This window comes from Echinops telfairi, unplaced genomic scaffold (assembly GCF_000313985.2).
Source record: "Echinops telfairi isolate 266 unplaced genomic scaffold, ASM31398v2 ScPeMD7_53;HRSCAF=182, whole genome shotgun sequence".
Taxonomy (NCBI): Eukaryota; Metazoa; Chordata; class Mammalia; order Afrosoricida; family Tenrecidae; genus Echinops; species Echinops telfairi.
This window is the reverse complement of record NW_022103951.1, coordinates 9,517,699-9,537,232: the sequence shown is the minus strand read 5'-3', so window position 1 is coordinate 9,537,232 and position 19,534 is coordinate 9,517,699. Positions and strand designations below refer to the sequence as shown.

Here is a 19,534-nt window from a genome sequence, read left to right as displayed (position 1 = left end):
TCTACATATGAGCTTTGTTTCGCCACTCCGCCCTCCCCCTCATTCACATTAATATGATTTTTTGTTCTGGGTCTTTGATACCTGAAAATTGATCCCATGGATACCTCATGATTACAGTTTGGTGTTCTTTTTCCGTGTGGGCTTTGTTGCTTCTCAGCTAGATGGCCGCATGTTTATCTTCAAGCCTTTAAGACCCCAGATGCTATATCTTTTGATACCCGGGCACCATCAGCTTTCTTCCCTGCATTTGCTTATGTACCCATTTTGTCTTCAGCAATTGTGCCGGGAAGGTGAGCATCACAGAATGCTGGGTTATTAGAACAAAGTGTTCTTGTGGTGAGAGAGTACTTGAGTAGAGACCCAATGTCTGCCTGCTACCTTAATACTTAACACATAAATATATGTACATAGATCTATTTCCCTATAGTTATATATAAATATATTTACATATGTACATGCCTGTATTTAGACCTCTATAAATGTCCATTGGTTGGTGGTTTCTAACTGCTGATCTTGCAGTTAGCAGCCCAACAAGTAACCACTAATGCCACCAGGGCTCCGGAGATAAAGACAGAGATAGAGAAAGAAATATGTAGTTTTTTTCAAATCTTAGAATGACCTACTATAACTCTTGCAGTAATAAAATAAGAAAAAACATGGAGTTACCGTTAGTCTGCCTTGGAATTGTGCTAAGAATTCTTTAAGTAAGAAGCAATCTTGGTAAGCCTGTTTGGAATTCGTGAACAACACCTGAGAATCTGAATTGCATGTTACTGAGTAAAGTACTTTGGTGTAGTAGTTAGAGCTAAAGGTATATGTGGGCTAAATGGTCATATTTGGTTTTCATACCCCTCTCTCTTGGACTTCTTATTTCCCAGATCACTCCTTTTTGAGTCTCCTTTGCTCTTTCCTCCTTTGTGTGCCTCTATTCCTCAGGGCTCTGTTTTTGCTCTGATTGTCTTCTTAGTCCACAAGCTCTCCCTGGATATTTTAGCTTCTGTAATCACTCTGGCTATTATCAGTAACTGAGTGCTCTTCTTAATCTGAATCTCCAGATCTACTTTATGTCCTGGGCGCTAAACCCAGGCTGCCTATGGGATTTTTCAATAGTGCGGTCTCACAGACACTCAAATTTAGCACACTAACCTTTATTTCTCCCCACTATCCATATGCTTAAGGAGCTTTGGTGGAACAGTGAGTTTTTAAATTATTTTCCCTTTTATTTTAGTAATCATTTTATTGGGGGCTCTTACAACTCTTGTTACAAACCATACATCTGACATATTCCTACATATATTCCATAATTCTTTTCTAGACATTTACTTTCCATTAAACCCTTGGGATCAGCTCCTCTTTTTTCCCCTCCTTCTCCCCCCATCTCCCCCATGTGGCACAGTGATTAAAGAGCTTTGCTGCTAATCAAAACATTGGTGGACCGACCCTATCTGCTATTCTCTGGGAGAAAGATGCGGTAGTGGTAGTCTGCTTCTGTAAATATTTTCTAGCCTTGGAAACCCCATAGAGCAGTTCTATTCTGTCCTTAAGGGCCAATATAAATTTGAATGGATAGCAGTGGGGGTCGGTGTTGGTTATTATCTGGAATACACATGCTTGTCCTGGTTTTTGTTGTACACTTGTACTTTTTAATAATCTTAAACCAAATCCATTCCTGCCGAGTCAGATTCCATCTCATAGGAACCCTGTAGGGCAGAGTAGAACCGTTCCATGAGGTTTCCAAGGCTGTAAATCTTTACAGAAGCAGACTACTACATCTTTCTCTCATGGAGTCTAGGGCTTGGAACTGCCAACCTTCTGATTAGTAGTCTAGTGCTTTAACTCTTGTGCACCAGGGCTCCTTAAACCCTTTAATACTCTATTTCATTTAATAGCATCTTCTGGTAGACTGTAAATTGTAAGAGGGCAGGGGCCATGCCCTTCCTGTTGACTGTTATAGCCCCAGCACATAGCGTCTGACACCTGATAGATAACCAATAAGGGTTGTCAAATAAATGAACGATCTATTAGTCCAAAAAGAAGTATTGGTGGTACAATGGTTAGGCACTGGGCTGCTAACCTAAAAGTCAATGGTTTGAACCTACTGGTGGCTCCAGAGGAAAAAGACCTGGCAGCCTAGGAAACAGAGCCTGTGGGGGACCAGCCTTCACAACTGATTGGGCCCTAGGGGACAGTTGTGTAACTGAAGGGTACATTAAAGAAACAGCAGACAAGACATATCAGTACTTACCTATTCCATAGCAACCGGACCAGAAAGAGGGAGTAATGTATTCTCTCACAAGCTGATATAATCTTGGGCATGCAAGTCACCTTGCACCAAGGTGTAACAGGAAGGGGTTGTTTTAGAGGCACATATGTAACATGAGGGGAACAAGTTAGGGGTATACATGCAATAGGAAGGGGAGGTACTAGAGGCATACATGTGACAGGAAGGACACATAATAAGATGGGCCGGTTCTAGAGTTAAGATGGCAGCCTAACCTCGCTTGTCCCTGAGCTGGCTTGACCTCAGATATCCCTGAGCTCTTCTCCAGGGGAAAAACCTATGATCTTTATCAGAAGGGAATGGGCGATACTTAGAGTTAGATGGTCTGATTGCTTTTGATGGCAGACAGCCTTTAAGCAGTTAACCTTTAAGAGTATAGTAAGCCACCATGTGCTTGCAAGCAGCACCTTAAAATCGGCATTATTCATAACTTTTACTTAGGAGAATGTAACTGGGATACATCTGCACCTCACAAACATGAAGCCCTCCTTCCATAAGAATCCTGGCCTCCCAGGCTTCTTTAATATGAACGGAGAGAATTTGTCCACATACACGCTCTTCCTGGTTCTCAGTTTCCCACATTTCCCCTTTTTGTCTTATTTTTTTAAATTCAAAATGGCCACTGAGGCAACATGGTCATTTTCTATATGTTGGAAGCCTTCTGTCTGCCAAGACAAAACTAATGACAGTAAGTAATACAGCCAGACTGGAACTTAGGCCATGGGCAATGCTTTGAATCCAGGCTCGGGGCAGGGGGTTGGAGATAGGAGTAAGGGGTGGTAGTGGTAAGCCCCTTCAACCCATTCACCAATTGTTTAATTGTGCCAACCCTAATGGCTGCTAGAAGATCTAAATGTATTGAAAATCTCCTTTTTTAGCTGTTTGATATCTAATGGGATGTTTCCCTTTTTTAAAATTTTTAAAAATTTTTTTTGGGATGTTTCCCTTACCTAAGCTATTTTAGACTTTGATTGAAAAAAAATTCCTTTTTTACTGATTGACATCTAATGAGATATTTCCTTAAATCCCTGCTTTTGTTTCTGATTAAAGCCCAATCCTGTAAGGTTATGTCATATGGATAAGGGGTTTACACAAAACCCCTAATCCATTTTAGCATCAAATGATATTGAAAGTCCCTAATCTGATCCTCTAATAAATGAATAGTCTGTTGTAGTCGTCCAATCATTTTTTCCTAAAAATGTTCAGTATGATAGTCATAGAGTGTCTCTCTGGCAGCATCAGCAATGGTAGAAATGAGTGTATAAGTATCAGGAAGGCAGCAATTGCCATTCTCTGCAAGGTCTTCTTGATGTGTTGAGTAACTCTAGCAACAGGAAGCAAGGTCTTTGGGTTGTCTTCCATTCTCCATGTCAGGGTCCCCCTGCTTCCTGGGCTTGGGTTGAACTTGCTACCAAGGGGGAATCCATTTACTCACTCCTTCACCCGAAAAAACACAAACCAAATAGCCTCTCTCAAGGGAAGTTAGAAAACCAGGATCCCAGACACCATTGTCATCCTTCCACCAGGTCTTCTCTGGATCGGCTTTCTCTGTAAGACTAGGAATGTATTTATTTATCTGCCCTAATTATGTTAGAACTTTTTGGAAGGGAGAAAAATATTAGAGTTAATAAAGCTAAATGAAGTTTGTCATTCACAGAATCACCTTTTCTCTCCCCCTTCTGTTTTAATAATTGAGATTTTAGAGTGCTGGCCCTGAGGGTTATAAGGGATGCCTGTTACATGACAAATATCCTAGTCTTGACAAAAACTGTGAAACCGTTTGCTGGTATAAGTGGGGCCATTATCCATTTTCAGACGCATTGGAGTGTCCATCACAGCGAAACAGAACAGTAAATGGCTGATGACATGGTTGGTGGTTTCACCAGTCCTTGCTGACCCCCATAAAAATCCTGAGAAAGTACCTATAGTAATATGTGCAGCTCCTAGGTGTCCAAATGAGGGTATGTGAGTGACGTCCATTTGCCAGGGTGCATTTGACTGATGTCCACATGGATTAACTCCGTCAGGTCCCTCCCTGAGTGAGGTTTGCTGACAGTGAGTGGATTCCCTCACAATTTGTCTGGCTTGGGTCCGTCCACATTAGATGATACCTTTGTCTTAGATTAGCGATGTTGTTCTGTAGGCTTTGATGCTTAGCTTTTGGGAGTGTAAGAGTAGCAAATGCCTTTTGAGTTATTTTGTCTGCTTTAGCATTTCACATAGGAATGACCCTGGCAACTGGGTGTGCACCTGATGAAGAACGGGTGGAGGCGAGACCCTATTTGAGTTTGTAAGGTGAAGCATAACTTACCAAATGTCAGAGTGTGGATCTGACTTCAGTTTCACTGTTTCAATGAAAGAACACACTTGTATATGCTGAATCACTGATTATATTGATAGGCTGCTTTACATCTTTTAATAATAGAACAAACGCGAATATTTCTGTTTTCTGAGTGGAGATGTAACAAGTTTGAAAGGATTGAGGGGATGCCTTCAAGAGTATAGCAAGCAGCACCTTAAAATTGGCATTATTGTGGGGGGACATTGTGGGGAATAACTTTTACTTAGGAGAATGTGACTGGACACATTTCCACTCCATGAATGTGAAAGCATCCCTCCATGAGAATCCTGGCCTCCAAGGCTTCTTAAATATGAGCGTTAGAGAGTTTGTCCCCATACACTCTCTTTCCGGTTCTTGGTTTCGCACAACAGCCATTATTACAAACTAGAAACTTGGAAGCATTCTTTTTTAAAACTTAATTTCATTGCTTATCAGATTTATCTCTTTTCTTTTTAAGTTTCCTTTTAAAACTTTTAATTGTGGTTTAGGTAAAGGTTTATAAAGCAGATCATAAGTTTTACATTTAATATTGTATACACATTTTTTCAACTCATCTATTCCAATCCCCTCAATGCACTAATGTCTTGAAATACGTACAGCTAGAATGCTCCCTAGAGGCAAGGATGGAGAGACTTGGTCTCACGTACTTTAAGTATGTTTTCAGGAGACCAGTCCCTGGCGAATGACATCATGCCTGGTGACGTGAGGGGGCGGCGGAAAAGAGAAGGCCCTTGACTAGATGGATTGACACAGTGAGCTCAAACATAAAAACAATTGTGAGGATGATGCAAGATGAGGCGGTATTTATTTCTCTTGTATATCGGGTCGCTAGGAGTCAGAACCGACACAGCAGCACCTGACAACAACAATGTACCATTGCTTTCCGCCCTTCCTGCAATTGTGTTTTCTGTTTCCATTCCTCCTCGGTTCCTAACCCTCATGTATGTTAGATAAATGCTGTTTGATGCCTCTCTCCCCCTTGTTCCCTATACCCAGTCTGCCTCCAGGAGGCTCAAGGGGAGTGATTATCTAAAAGACTACCACTTGGTCCCTCCTCAACTGGCACTGCCATGGCTTTACTTCAGTCCTTGATTATTGCAGCTGCCTCTTCATTGGTCTTCTTACTGCTGATTTTTCCCCAGTTCATTGACATCTGACCCCCAGAATGATCTTCAAAAGCTTAAATCTATATTCAGGTTACCCTCAGACTCTCTTTACTTAAACCGAGTTTGTAGTCTGCCTGCCTCAAACTACATCCGACTGCATTCCATGAAATCCATATGGTGTTTGCATGGGGGATGCAAACGCTTATAGTTTGTTGATTCGAAGTTGCACGGGGTTTTTTTTCCTTCTTCATTTTAACATCTCTGAAATTGAGCCATGCCTTAAAATTGATGGAGTGTTGCAGTTTGATTTTTAATGATTTTCTTTACTGGTACACCAAATGATGTGTCTTATAACCAATGACATCTTAAGCTTGCTAAAATATACTCACTGCTGACATTTTAAAATGCGGAGATTTTATATAAAAATCTTTTCAACTTTTCTTGAAAAATTTCATCTGGCAGCAGGGCCAGGATTTTTGGATGCCAGCCCTAAGATGGAGCTGCCGGTAAGTAGCAGCTGCCTCATTTAAGCAAAAGCTCTCTAGCGTGTCCCGTAGTTTCCACCCAAGATAGTTCATTTGTTTATATGGTCTGCCTCATCTCAGAGCAGCATTTGAATGTACAGTCCCCTGGCTAACCTAGGCATAAGTGCAAATTCTTTGTTATCAAGTATAAGAACGACCACAATCTGCACCAACCCATCTGCTCAGATTTTCATCTCCATCTTCCATCCTTCATTTCCTATACCTTCTGTCCTCCAGTCTTATGAAACATCACTCAAATAGATCATGATCTCTCAGGTTTTCTCCTGTTCCCTAGAATGCCTTTCCTCACCTTGGATGGTCCAGGAGACATTTCCTTATGCCCAAAGCTAGAGCTCATTTCCTTCTGGGAAATCAAGAGTCAAGAGAGCATATTTCCCTACTTCCTCCTACTCCACTGCAATTCTGTGTACTTGCCTGTGTCCCTCACTACACTGTGAACTTGGTAGGGGACTGAACCTATGAATCTAATCATCCGTGTATGCCCACCTCATCATTGGTACTTGCTCAGTAAGTATCTGTTGAGTAAAGAAAGCTGGCATAAGATGTACTTCCCAATGGTGATCTCTATGTTTTAATTTTCTTTTGGGCCCGTGTACAGTAAACGACATGGGTGACCATATCTGACCTCCCCAGGCTTCTGTATTGCTGAGAGGCAGGGGTCAGACAGGCCTCCAGGCTCGATCTTTCTTTACTTGTTCTGACACCAACCGTTCCTCCCATGGCACTCTACATTTCTGCTAGATGCAATAATTCATTGCAATGGCCACACAGAACTCATACTCACAATTATAGGATTTTATTAGAATTTTTAGGTTACCACAAGTCAAGACCAGTAAACAGTAAGGATACAGTCACTGGTCCACAGTAACACCTCTCCTCAACTAGCAGCCAAGTCTCTCTCTGGTCCTCAGCCTCTCAGGCACATGGATTCTTGGCCTCTGCTTTTCTGGACCAGCCAAGCAGCCCACCTGCTGCTCTGTCTCACAGTCCCATAGTCTTATCGTTGTTCCTCTTGTTCTGTCCTATAGTCTCTGGTGCCTCTGGCCGTAGCCTCTGCCACTTCAGACAGAAATATGGAATGTGCTCTTTCAATGGTCCTGGGTGGGGTGGTAATGAAAACTGACAAGTCTCCCTCTCTTAGTGTTACACTATTTGCCTTATCATTTGGTGGATGTTATGGAGACAGTGGTAGAAGAACTATATTAAGAAATTTCACTCCACCTTATTACAGATAGGTAGCAATAAAACTAAAAAGAAGTCAGAGAGAAGAATACCCCCACCCCACCCCCACCCCCGCTTAGTGCTCTTGATTTGTAGCAAGATTTTGCTTCTAGCTGCCATCTAGGAGAACTCTTGTCCATCATGGCCAACCTGTAGATCCAATGGCACCAAACCATTGTCAACGTTGTGACGCATGATTGTTTCCCCCCTTTAGCATGCATCATGCAGTCAAGGGGGACTTTCTTGTTGCCACTGTGTAGTCTTGTGCATTTGAACACAGAGATGCGTATAAACAGCACCACAATCGGGATACAGAACACTGCCTTTATTAAATCACAACTGGGGCAAACACCATTTTTTGATCCAAGGTGTAGCCTTTTCACAGCTAAACTTGTAAACCTAAGCACATGCCAGCTGTTTCCGTCTGCTATGGTGGATGCCGACAAGGTGAACGTCCCAGGCTATTGGTGCTGACCCCTTCATGCTTGTCTTCTCTCTGCCAGGGACTCCAACCCACCCTTCATCTTTTTGGAATGACTTACTAATCTCGCAATAACACCTGTAAGTATACTTGATCCTTTGTTTTTATTTTAATTTCAAATCTGAATGCATTCTTTTCTTTGCTTCAAAAGGGAACAAACACGCCTTTAAATTCGGATATTTCCAATTGATTTGATCAGAAATCCCTTGTAGTAAAAGCCTTTTGGAGAATGAATGAACCCTCAAGCCAGGTAGATTTCTTCATTTACAAGGACTACTACTGAACTACTACTAAATAATTTTCACATTATTAAACAAAGGTGAAAATAGAAAAATTTCTAAAAGAATATGAGAAGTAGAAAAAAAGACAAGCTCTAATAGTGTGCTTTCTATTCTCTAACAAATTGTCTGTTTCTGCCCTGGGGCAGGTAGCCCAGCGTGGAGACTTACTGAGAAGCTACCACTGAGGTATGATTGATTCCAGCCCCAGAAGGCTAGCTAAGCATTGCCAGAACTGCTTTCCCTGTTTGGTGTCACCAGGCGTTAACATACCAAAGACAGACACCTAAAGTGCTCAACACTGAACCGATGTGTCCATACCAGGGTGTTTTTTTTGTCTATTCCCAACTTAAGCTGCTTTGCCTAGGTTCTAGCATATTTCTCAGTATGTGTTGTGACCAATATGAGCTGTCAGTTAGAATTGCTTTTCCTTGGCAGAAATTGGGATAGTAGCCAGCTCCTGGAAGCTGGTGAAATAGGAAATGTTTGACTGCAATGTCTCCACTCTCCCTTCTGAGGTAACCAGGGCTCTCCATCTCATTTGTCTATAAGGCCCTACTACCTATTACCAGAGCCTCCCCACGTGTTTTCGTTTAGGCTACCTCCGAAGCAGGTAGCATTTGAGAGCAATACATTTCTTTGGAAGATGTAGGCAAAAACCAGTACGGTGGTGTGAAAGCAAGAACAGAAGAGGGAGTATGCAATAAAAAGTCAGTCCAGCCTGCCTAGGTGGAAGGAACCATTTTCAATGATATCAGACAGATCCTTTTTTTCTTCGGTGTTATACATCTCGTAGCATTATAGCTAGAATTATAATTGATTATGATTTTTTATTTCATCTCTCCTGTTTTACATCCTTGTTAAGTATTGTAAAACATGCACACCAGTGAGAACACCCTCTTTTCCCTCCCCACTCTTTTCTTCTGACTAACTCCTGCTCCAGCTTCAGATCTCAGTTTAGGTGTTCTATGGTCTCAGAAGCCATGTTAGTCTGGGTACATTAGAAAAACAAATCCACAGAAACTCATGTATAAGAGAGGGTTTTATATAAAGGTTAAGTGCACATCAGAAAACACCCCAACCCAGTGCTGCCCAAGCCCACAAGTCCAACATTAACCCATTAACCCATATGTCCAACACCAATCCACAAAGTCCTCCTCCATCTCACAAAACATACACTATGATGCCGACTGCAGGAGCAAAGCTGAATCAGTGAATGTGTAAGCATCTCAGCGCTGGCAGGGGTCTCCACACGGCTGCTCCAGCATCCAGGGCTGCATCGGGGTAGGTCCATGTGGCTTCTCCTTGTAGGAAGTCAGCCTTGCAAGCTGGAGCAGGGAACTGCTAAGGCAGGCAGCTGCACCCTGGTGCGACCATCACAAAGCAAGAGACCTGAGAACTAGAAAGGCGAGGCTCACTGAGCCATTTATCCCTCCGCCCTTCAATTAACCCCACGTGTGTTTATTGGCCAGGTTGGCACAATCAACTAACGACCTCAGAAGTCTTCTCTGTTTCCTTCCTGCTTTCAGGCCTCTTTTTTTGTGCTCCTGTAATATCCTCTATCTGTCCTTTACAGTGGTCACTAATTCATGTAATAACTACCTATTGATTAAGCCCGTGGGCCTGGCACTCTGTTAATAGGTTTCTGGAGTTTCTTCTAAAACTGGAGACAGGAAAGTAGCACAGGATCAAGTGAGTGAATATATTGTATAAAGTCAAGTAGGGAAAAGAGCTACAAAGAAAGCTTTCTAATTGCCAGTCAATTGGTGACCCCCAAGAGTGTCAGAGTAGAACTAGCTGGTTTCCAGTGAGTGACTTTTCAGAAGTACAGTGCCAGGTCTTTTTTCCAAGGTGCCTTTAAGTAGACTCAAAATTTCAAAATGATTATTTAGCAGCTGAATGTGTTAACCATTTGTACCACCCGGGAACTCCACAAAGAAGATGAAATAAAGCAGGACAAAAGGAGAGACAGTGATAAGAATACTGTCATGGGGGAGTGTGGGGAGGCAGTCAAGGAATGCTTGTCTGAGAAAATGAGATTTTGAACAGAGACCTAATTGTGCTTGGCTGGAAGAAGAGACTGGGAGTGCAAGAGTCCTGAAATTGGCGGGTACCCACCACACAGACATGTATTGCTTGCCTGTATGTTTACCCCAGTTACCCATATCGATCTTGTTCACCATTTGTGCCAGGAGGTCCTCAATGAGCGTTTGTTGAATTGAATGGAGGAGAAGCATCTGTGTCAAGGATGGTTTGGTATTGCCAGGGCCTTTTCTGGAGGACGTTGAGCTCCTATTTGGTTGTTTCCATGTGATGATGTGCCAATTGAGAGACCTAATCATGCTCAGTCTCAGTGCTACGGGTATAAATATCTGTTAATGAGTAGGTTTAGAACTGCTAGCATTAATTTGTTATTCTTTTTTGTTGTTATTTTCAGGTTGGGGGAACACATCCCCACTCAGCCTGAGGAAAACCAGAGTGTGTTTGAGGAAAGGCAGGTACCTTCAATTTGCAAACTTATGATGCTGATGGAAGCAGTGAAGTGTCATTGTAATACGCAGGGGTTCTAGGCTCAATGTGCCTGAGTTCAAATCCCAGCTCTGCCATCCTTTTGCTGTTTGTCTTTGGAATGGAAAATTTCAGTGCCAGTTTCCTCAATGGGGCTCATCATAGTAGATGTGTTGTGTGGGCTCAATGGGGCTGATCATAGGGTGTTGTGTGCGTTGAATCAGGTTAGCACAAGTAGAGATTAGCAAGTGCCTAAATCACAAGAAATGCTCATAGAATGTTAGTATAATTAATGTTATTTATTCACACATGTCAATGCTGGCTCCTTTAACACTGGGAGACTGACTTTCGAATTCCTGGTGGTGTGCAATGTAAGCATTCAGTGTTCTCTGTACAGTGGAAAAAACTGTTGAAATTAGTTGCTTTTAAGCAAAATTGAAGCTTTACACAAATTACGTTAAAAGCTCAGCCAACCCATTTCCTGATCCAGAGGCTGGCTGTTAAAATAATGAGCTAAGTTGCTTCTCTTCTTTCCTGTCCTCCTGCAATTAAACGAGAATTTGGTGAATACCCCTGAGGCCTTAGGTGCTATGATGCCCAGAGAAATGAAATGGGTAGTCCCCTTCAGGATTTCAAATGTAAAAGGACAAATTGGACTCCATTTTGAGAAGCCCTGTAATTGGACATGCATGTGGCTTTGCGAACCCACGAGACAGAGTGACTAACCCACCTTTAGTGATTGAGGAAAAACTTCTCAGAGGAGGTAACATTGGAACAACTATGCTGAGATCAAAGCAGCCTGTGATCACTGAGGCTGAGAAGCCCAATCATGGGGCCATGGTGGCAACTTTTTGCCAGGGTACTTATGTCATTGCCAGCTCTAGTCTTAGAGTCCCCACCATGGAAACCTGTACAGGTTATACTGCCTCCTAATGAAGCCTTCGAATGATAATTTAATATGCTAATAGGATGCAGAACCCCAAAGCTGCCTTTCCAGTTATTTTTAAAGCAACTCCATTAGATTAAGCAGAAAGACAGGTAACCACTTTATAGATCACCTGTGGCTCTCAACTCTATAAAGGAGTTGGGCTATGGAGCAGCTTGGATAGGGTTTTGAAATGATTATGGCTGGCCTCCATGAGGAACTCTGATGGTGTAGTCATCAGCAGTTTGAAGCCACCAACCACTCTGTGGGAGAAAGACAGGGCTTTCTACTCTCGTAAAGAGTTCCAATCTCAGAAACTCATAGGGGCAGTTCTGCCCTGTCCCATAGGGTCCGTATGAGTTGGCATAGACTCAATGGCTGTGAGTGAGTCTTACTTTAAATGCTAGCTCCTGATGTTGAAGGACTAAACTCCAAATCAAACTCACTGCCATTGAGTGAATTTCAACTCATATCCCTGGTGACGTACTGGTTACATACTGGTTTCAGAAATGTACAGGGGCCTAGATAGGGTCACTATATGCCCCCTAAAAAACAAACTCACTACCTTTGAGTCAATGCCGATTCATATTGACCTTATGAGACAGGGTAGAACTCCTGCGGGTTTTCAAGGCTGTAACTCTTTACAGAGGTAGAAAGCCCTGTCTTTCTCCTGTGGAAAAACTGGTGGTTCTGAATTGCTGACCATGCAGATTGCAGCCCATGAGTAACCACTATGCTACCTTTTAGGGCCACTATCAGTGCAGCTAAACCACCATGAATTTGTTACCAGTGCAGTTTGGGAATTACATTCAGCCCTGGAAGAACCAAGATGGCAGCATCTGTCCATCGCTAACAGTCCCACGCCTACTTCTCCACTGTATCTTCCTCCTCTTCCTTCTCAAACTCCCACCAGACTCCTAGGTTCACTTTTCACTTTCCATTCTGCTGAGGAGTGAATTGCAACTCCGCATCCCTGAAGCTTCTCTGTGGGGTTGCGTTGAGTTGGAGTTGACTTGATGGTAATGGATTTGGTCTGTTTGTTTTTGCCTATTTCAAACAAACCTAATGGTGATTTTTGGAGAAACCGTGCAATCACTTGAGTGGGAGCTAAAAGGTAAGGGAAAAGATACTAATTAAGATGGTCCTTTGATAAACCCTTCTAGTCTCTTCATGGAGCTCTTCTCAAACCCCACTATACAACCTCCTGTTCAGAAATATTTCTTTAGCTCCCTTGGCTTCTCGTTATCTCAGAGGACCACAAGGTTTCCATCTTGCATCTGAAGGAATGGAAAGAGAATGCCTTGCCATATCTATGAATGCTCCTTAGTCTTCTACATGTGCATATTGATCCGATTGGATCCTGAAACCGAGGCCTAGCTGGGGTTTTTTTTCTTAATTCATTTTATTGGGGGCTCATACAACTCATAACAATCCATACATAATCCATTGTGTCAAGCACATTTGTACATTTGTTGCCATCATCTTTCTCAAAACATTTTGTTTCTACTTGAGCCCTTGGTATCAGCTCATCATTTTTTTCCCTCCCTCCCCCCCCCTCCATCAGGAACCCTTGACAATTATAAATTATTATTTTTTCAGGTCTTACACTGTCTGATGTCTCCCTTCACCCACTTCTTTGTTATCCATCCCCCAGGGAGGGGGTTATATGTAGATCATTGTGATCGGTTCTCCCTTTCTCCCCCACTTTCCCCTTACCCTCCTGGTATGGCTACTCTCATTATTGGCCCTGAGGAGTTTATCTGTCCTGGATTCCCTGTGTTTCTAGCTGGTGTTTTAATTGACATTTTTGTTCATCACTGATTTGGCAGATTGGGTCTTCTGTTCTGCCACTAACGAGTTATCACTGAATATGATATTAAATTTCTAAGTCCCAGTTTCTCATCTTTACTATGGGATTGGATGATACCTCCTTGAAGGTTTGTTGTGAAGATTCACTGAAATCATAGAAATCTAAAGCACCTACTGTGCTGGGTAAATGGCAGCAGTAGTGATTTTAGTGGTTTTTGTTATTACTACTTACAGAGCATCCTTCCAGATTATAGAGCTCTCTGGGGGAAAAGAGATCATGATTTTGTAAATCTTCAATTATTCCAGAATCAGTAGATACCCATGGGGTTCAGTCTCTGGAGACTTCATATAAAGCTTTCTAAAGAAAGACATTTGAATAAACACAAATTTCATTTCAACACTTCTACCACAGTGGGTACTCACCTGTGCACAATCCCTCCCAACTCATCAGCTAAGAATGGTTCTTTGCTCAAGCCAATTTTTTCAACCACTGAGTTCCTTATTTCAGTATAATTGAGTCTATAAGGCACACATTTCTGTTGATTTCTTCACAAGGAAACTGATATGTAAAGCAAATCATGATGAGCTGAGCAGAAGTCAAACCTCCATCTGTGTGATTTCTAAGCCCAAGCCTCCCTGGGACCAGCATTAGGCAGTTAGGAGCAATAGATAGTCCTGAGATGCTTCACCTAAGCAAGGTCCCCTGCTAAGTCATTTATGAAACAGTGACTAGCTGTTTTTCAGAGAGTCACAATGTATATCCTTTTATTGAAGGCTCTGAAGAGTCTTATAGTAAAGAAATTGGTTTAATCCTTACCTCGTCTGAATTTCTTTTTAAAAAATCATTTTATTGGGCTCATATAACTCTTATCACAATCCAATTGTGTAAAGCGCACGTATACATTTGTTGCCCTCATCATTCTTAAAATTCGCTTTCCGCTTGGGTTCCTAGAATCAGCTCCTCATTTTCCTTTTTCCCCTTCCCCTCCTTTCCTGTTCCCCCTCCCTCATGAACCCTTAATAATTTATAAATTATTATTTTATCTTATCTTACACTGCCTGGCATCTCCCTTCACCCACCCTTCTGTTGCCCATCCCCCAGAGAGGAGGTTATATGTAGATCCTTGTGATTGGGGAATCAATCGACCATTTTGACGTTGCATGTAGAATCATAAAGCTCATAGAACTCTTCTTCCACAAACACTTTGGAAAACCTGGCACCAACCCAAGCTGCCTCCTAATTACAATGATTTCTGGTGTAACAATTGGTGATCACTTAGACACCTTCTGACACGCAGTGTAGTTTGCTCCTTTCCTTGATCCCATGAGGCGCAGGAAGAGCCACCAGTTCAGTGTTACAGGCCTTCCCTTATTCATGTCAGACCCTAGGCATAAGCAAATGCTACAGTGGTCTCCTGGAAAGATAGTAGGAAGTGATCGGAAAAGGGCCCCTGTACCCCACTTGGGGCCTCTTCATTCTATAAAGATCATACTGATCATCAACCCCGATTTCAGGTTTAGACATGAATACCACAGAATGCTGCAGAGAAGCCACCAATCAAGCGGAGGAATTAGACCTGTATATCTCTGTCTACTTCCTGCTTTGTAGGGTGGTTGTGGTGGTGGTTTGGGGAGGATGTGGTACTAACTGAATGATTATATATTCTGAATTTGGGTTCCTTAGGGCCAGAGCTAAAGCAGGACTTTTTTTACATAAGCTAACATCTCCAGGAAAAGCTGAGTTTTTAGCATCCGGAACTGTACAGACTTCACATCTAAAATGCCAGAGGAAGAATCAAGGGGGGGAGGATGAGTCAAGGTGTGGGAGTTGGGTAGAGATGCACTTAGAAATAAAATAAAGTTAATGAATAAGAACAACTTAGGGAGGCTCAGCAGGCATTTAGCGGGCACTTGGCGGTGACAGAGGTTGGGCTGGCGGGAAGGACCATCTTTTGTTCTTTCTTTATAGGAAAGGAAAAGTGACTAGGATTAAAAGAACCAAAGAACATCAAAGTGTGCCACCCTCCATTTCTTCCCCCACAGGCACACGATAAAAACCTTTTAGCTTAAGCCGTTCCTTTTGCAGATTAGAAGTGAGTGCCAATGGTGAGTCAATATTTTATGTTTATGTTTTGAAACCACCCATGGTGTATATTGGTAGGAACAGCAGCACGGGGCAAGTTTGAAAGCTGTTTGGTTTCAAGATTCACCCCAGTGGCACACACCACTGACCCCAGTATCATTGGGTCTTGGTGAACTGCACTTAAACGCCAGGCTTCCTGAGAACCCCGCCCCCTGTTAAACCTGAGGGAATAATTTCTTTAGAGACCTCTCTAGTGCATGCACTAAGTGCTTATCCAACATTTACCAAGAGAGAGGAATGGAAGAAGCTTAAGAGTCTATCCAATAATGGAAAATCCCCAAATCATTTTGAATAGCTTTTCAGCATCGTCAGAAATGCCCCCGAAGGCACATATACTGCTTCAAAACGTGCTTCCTGCTCTGCCTTACAGTGGGTGGTTGCCACCTAGGTTGGGCAATGTGTGGGAGGGGTAAGTGGTACCTTGCCTTAACCAGCTCATGTTTGGGTGAGAATTAAAGTGAGAGGACTCTTAAAAAATTTTTTAAGTGTTACCTGAGATAAAACAGTTGAAAAATAATTTATTTAATCATAAAGAGTCTAATAGCAAAAAAATATTCTAATACACTAAAATTCTAGAACAGTGATCATTTCTTCTAATCATGATTTAAATTTTCTTTCAAAATGGAACTATAAGCATGGCCTTATTTTTTTTCTACTAAAGACTTTTCTTTAAAAAAGATATATAAACCAATAGAATACATCTATGCAGAAAATTATGGCCCAATAATAAATCTTTGTTAATTTTTTAAAATTATTTTTTTAAGAACTCTGACTTAGAAATATCCACTCACTGTTAGGTAATCTTTGGGCAGCTAGCTGAAAGGAGTTCGGTTCAGACCCACCAGCAGTGCCATGAGAGAAAGATAAAGCTCTCTGCTTCTGTAAAGATTTGCAGCCTAGGAAATGAAATGAGGGTTCCAATGAGTTGGTTTGGAGTGTGGGTTGTGAGTCGGAATTGACTCGATGGCAGTAGGTTAGGATTTGATTTATGTGAGAAGCACTAGGTGTCAGAGATTCAAGGAACATAAAGAAAGAACTATCCCCATGCAATTTACCATCTAGCAGAAATATATTCTGGTTTAATGCTTTTTGATTTCTAAGTAAATCTTTTATGTGGATTTTTATTTGTTGTGTAATTAATTAACTGAACAAATAACTCAGGAATGATACTGCTTTTTTTTTTCCGGGGGAAAAATTGAAACTGAAATGCATGACATCATACTGTTGACTCAGTGTTTGTTGCCAACCCAATGCCGAGCTCTTACATATTCATAAAAAGAAGTAGAAGAAATATCACAAACTTGGGGCAAAGCCCACAGGCGAGCCTGATTTACTGCCTTTCAAGTGGATTCCCTATAGAAACAGGCGAACTGCCCCTTGGGTTTTTCAAGGCTGTAAATCTATGGAGAAGTAGACCGCCACACCTTTCTCCCAGAGTGGTGGGTAGGTTAAAGTTACTGATCCATTGTGCCACCAAAGCTCCTTGTTGGAGAGCAGTGCTTCTCAAACTGAGATATGAGAGCTCTGTGTGTCTAAGTACTCTGAAGGGTGCGCTTTAAATGCAGATTTGAAGGCCGTAGGCCTTGTAGGCCTTTAGAATCCAAGTTATTGGAGGTAAAGCCTGGAAGTCTGCAATTTTTAAAACACACTGTCCTGATAAATCTTGGGAGTCCTTAGATTTGAAAGCACTGATCTAGGCACTTTGCAAATGTCACCAGGACTAGATGAATCACTGGAAAGTGTGATGAAGGACCCAGCATATGTGTTCTCATAGACAATGCAGGGCATCTTTAAGACATTTTTGAGTGTGGACAAAAGGTAAGAGATGGGGAAATAGTGGTCCAGTTTCAGAAAGGAGAAAAGAGTTGGCAATATCTTTAATGGATTGTCTGTGAATCATTGCAACCTCATTTAAGGCTAATTTAATAATAAAACTTTTCTTAAAAGAGAGAGTAGATACCAAAAGCTATAGAATCGTAAGTCTAACATGACCTCTGGAAAAATTCTGTTTCAAGCAGATGGAGTCAAAGCATTTAGAGGTGAATATGATGATCACTGGCAGGAACGGATTGCCTTGCTAACTGGGGACTCTGTCCCTGGCAGCAATGCTACATTTGAGAACAGGCTTTGATTCTGTAGGAAGGTGCTATGGGGTTGGGAGAGAGGCAGATGCCAACCAGACCTAGAAGCAGAATCTTGGATATGATGAAAAAATATGAACTTGTCCATTACAGATTAGTAAGTAAGCAAAGGAAGCCTGTGTTTATCTTGCTTATTGGGTAATCCAACTGATTCTACTGGGCATCATCATGGGCCCACTAAAACTGCATATCAGAGATTGCTGCATATTAAAATCATCTAGGGGAACTTTTACAAAGCTTAATGCCCAAACTCAACCTCATACATGAGCATTTCTGGAGATGGGGCCTTGGGTATTAATATTTTTTACTACCATCCCCCACACCGCCCTCAAAAATCTGATTAAATGGAGTTCAATCTGGGCATTAGGATATTTTAAAAGTTCCTCAGATAATTCCAACAAAATTTGACAGCCTCTGGTTCTATATGACATTAGACAAGTTACTGACCTTTCTGGGTCATTTTAAAGATCCTTACAGCATATAACTTGCTGATGAAAACCAAACACTGCAACTAAATGTAAAGAAAGCCAAAATCCTCACAAGTGGATCAATAGGCAACAGCATGCTAAATGAAGGGAAAGACTTAAATTATGAAGATTTCATTTTAAGAACTCAGATTGCATTGGGCAAATCTGCTGCACAAGACCTCTTTAAAGTGTACAGCAGTAAGTATGTTACTTTGAAGACTAAGGTGCACCTTACCAAAGCCATGGTATTTCCAATCACCTCTTATGCATGTGAAAATTGGACAATGAATAAAGAAGACCAAATAAGTGATGCATTTGAATTATGGTGTTGGTGAAGAATATTGACAATACTGTGGACTGCCAGAAGAATGAACAAATCTGTCTCGGAGGAAGCACATCCAAACTGCTCCTTAGAAGTGAGGATGTGATCCTTTCAACACCTCGTGGTCACACAGGCTGGTGTGCTTCTTCCATGTGGGCTTTGTTGCTTCTGAGCTAGATGGCGGTTTGTTTATCTTCAAGCCCAGACGCTATATCTTTTGATTGCTGGGCACCAGGTTGTGGGGAGGAGACGAGCCAGAGTCAGGGTGCAGGGTATCATCGATGAAACATACAACTTCCTGCTAGTTCTTAAATGCTTCCTCCCCCCACTATCATGATCCCAGTTCTACCCTACAAATCTGGCTAGACCAGAGGATGTACATTGGTACAGATAGGAACTGGAAACACAGGGAATCCAGGACGGATGATCCCTTCAGGACCAGTGGTGAGGATGGTGATACCGGGAGGATGGAAGGAAGGTGGGGTAGAAAGGGGGAACCGATTATAAGGATCTACATATCACCTCCTCCCTGGGGGGTGGACAACAGAAAAGTGGGTGAAGGGAGATGTCAGACAGTGTAAGATATGACCAAATAATAATTTACAAATTATCAAGGGTTCATGAGGGAGGGGGGAATGGGAGAGAGGGGGGAAATGAGGAGCTAATATCAAGGGCTCAAGTAGAAAGAAAATGTTTTGAGAATGATGATGGCAATAAATGTACAACTGTGCTTGACAATGGATGGATGTATTGTGATAAGAACTGTACAAGCCCCCAATAAAATGATTTTAAAAAAAGTGAGGATGTGGAATCATCCTCTCAATATACTTTTGACACTTTATCAGGAGAGGCTAGTTCTTGGAAAAAGATAGCACGCTTGGTAAAATAGAGGGTTAGTGAAAAAGAGTAGTACCCTCCATGAGCTGCATTGACACAGTAGCTTCGATGAGGGGCTCAAACACAGCA

The 19,534-nt window shown here is 42.0% G+C and overlaps 1 protein-coding gene across 1 annotated transcript in view; it reads left to right on the top strand.

The window, feature by feature from the left end:
* Positions 1-19,534, top strand: part of PPEF1 (protein phosphatase with EF-hand domain 1) — a 155,147-nt gene that overhangs the window by 23,954 nt on the left and 111,659 nt on the right. The window contains exons 2-3 of the mRNA XM_013006490.3: positions 7,998-8,055; positions 10,691-10,751. The gene's annotated coding sequence lies outside the window, so the exon portion shown is untranslated. The remainder of the gene's footprint in view (positions 1-7,997; positions 8,056-10,690; positions 10,752-19,534) is intronic.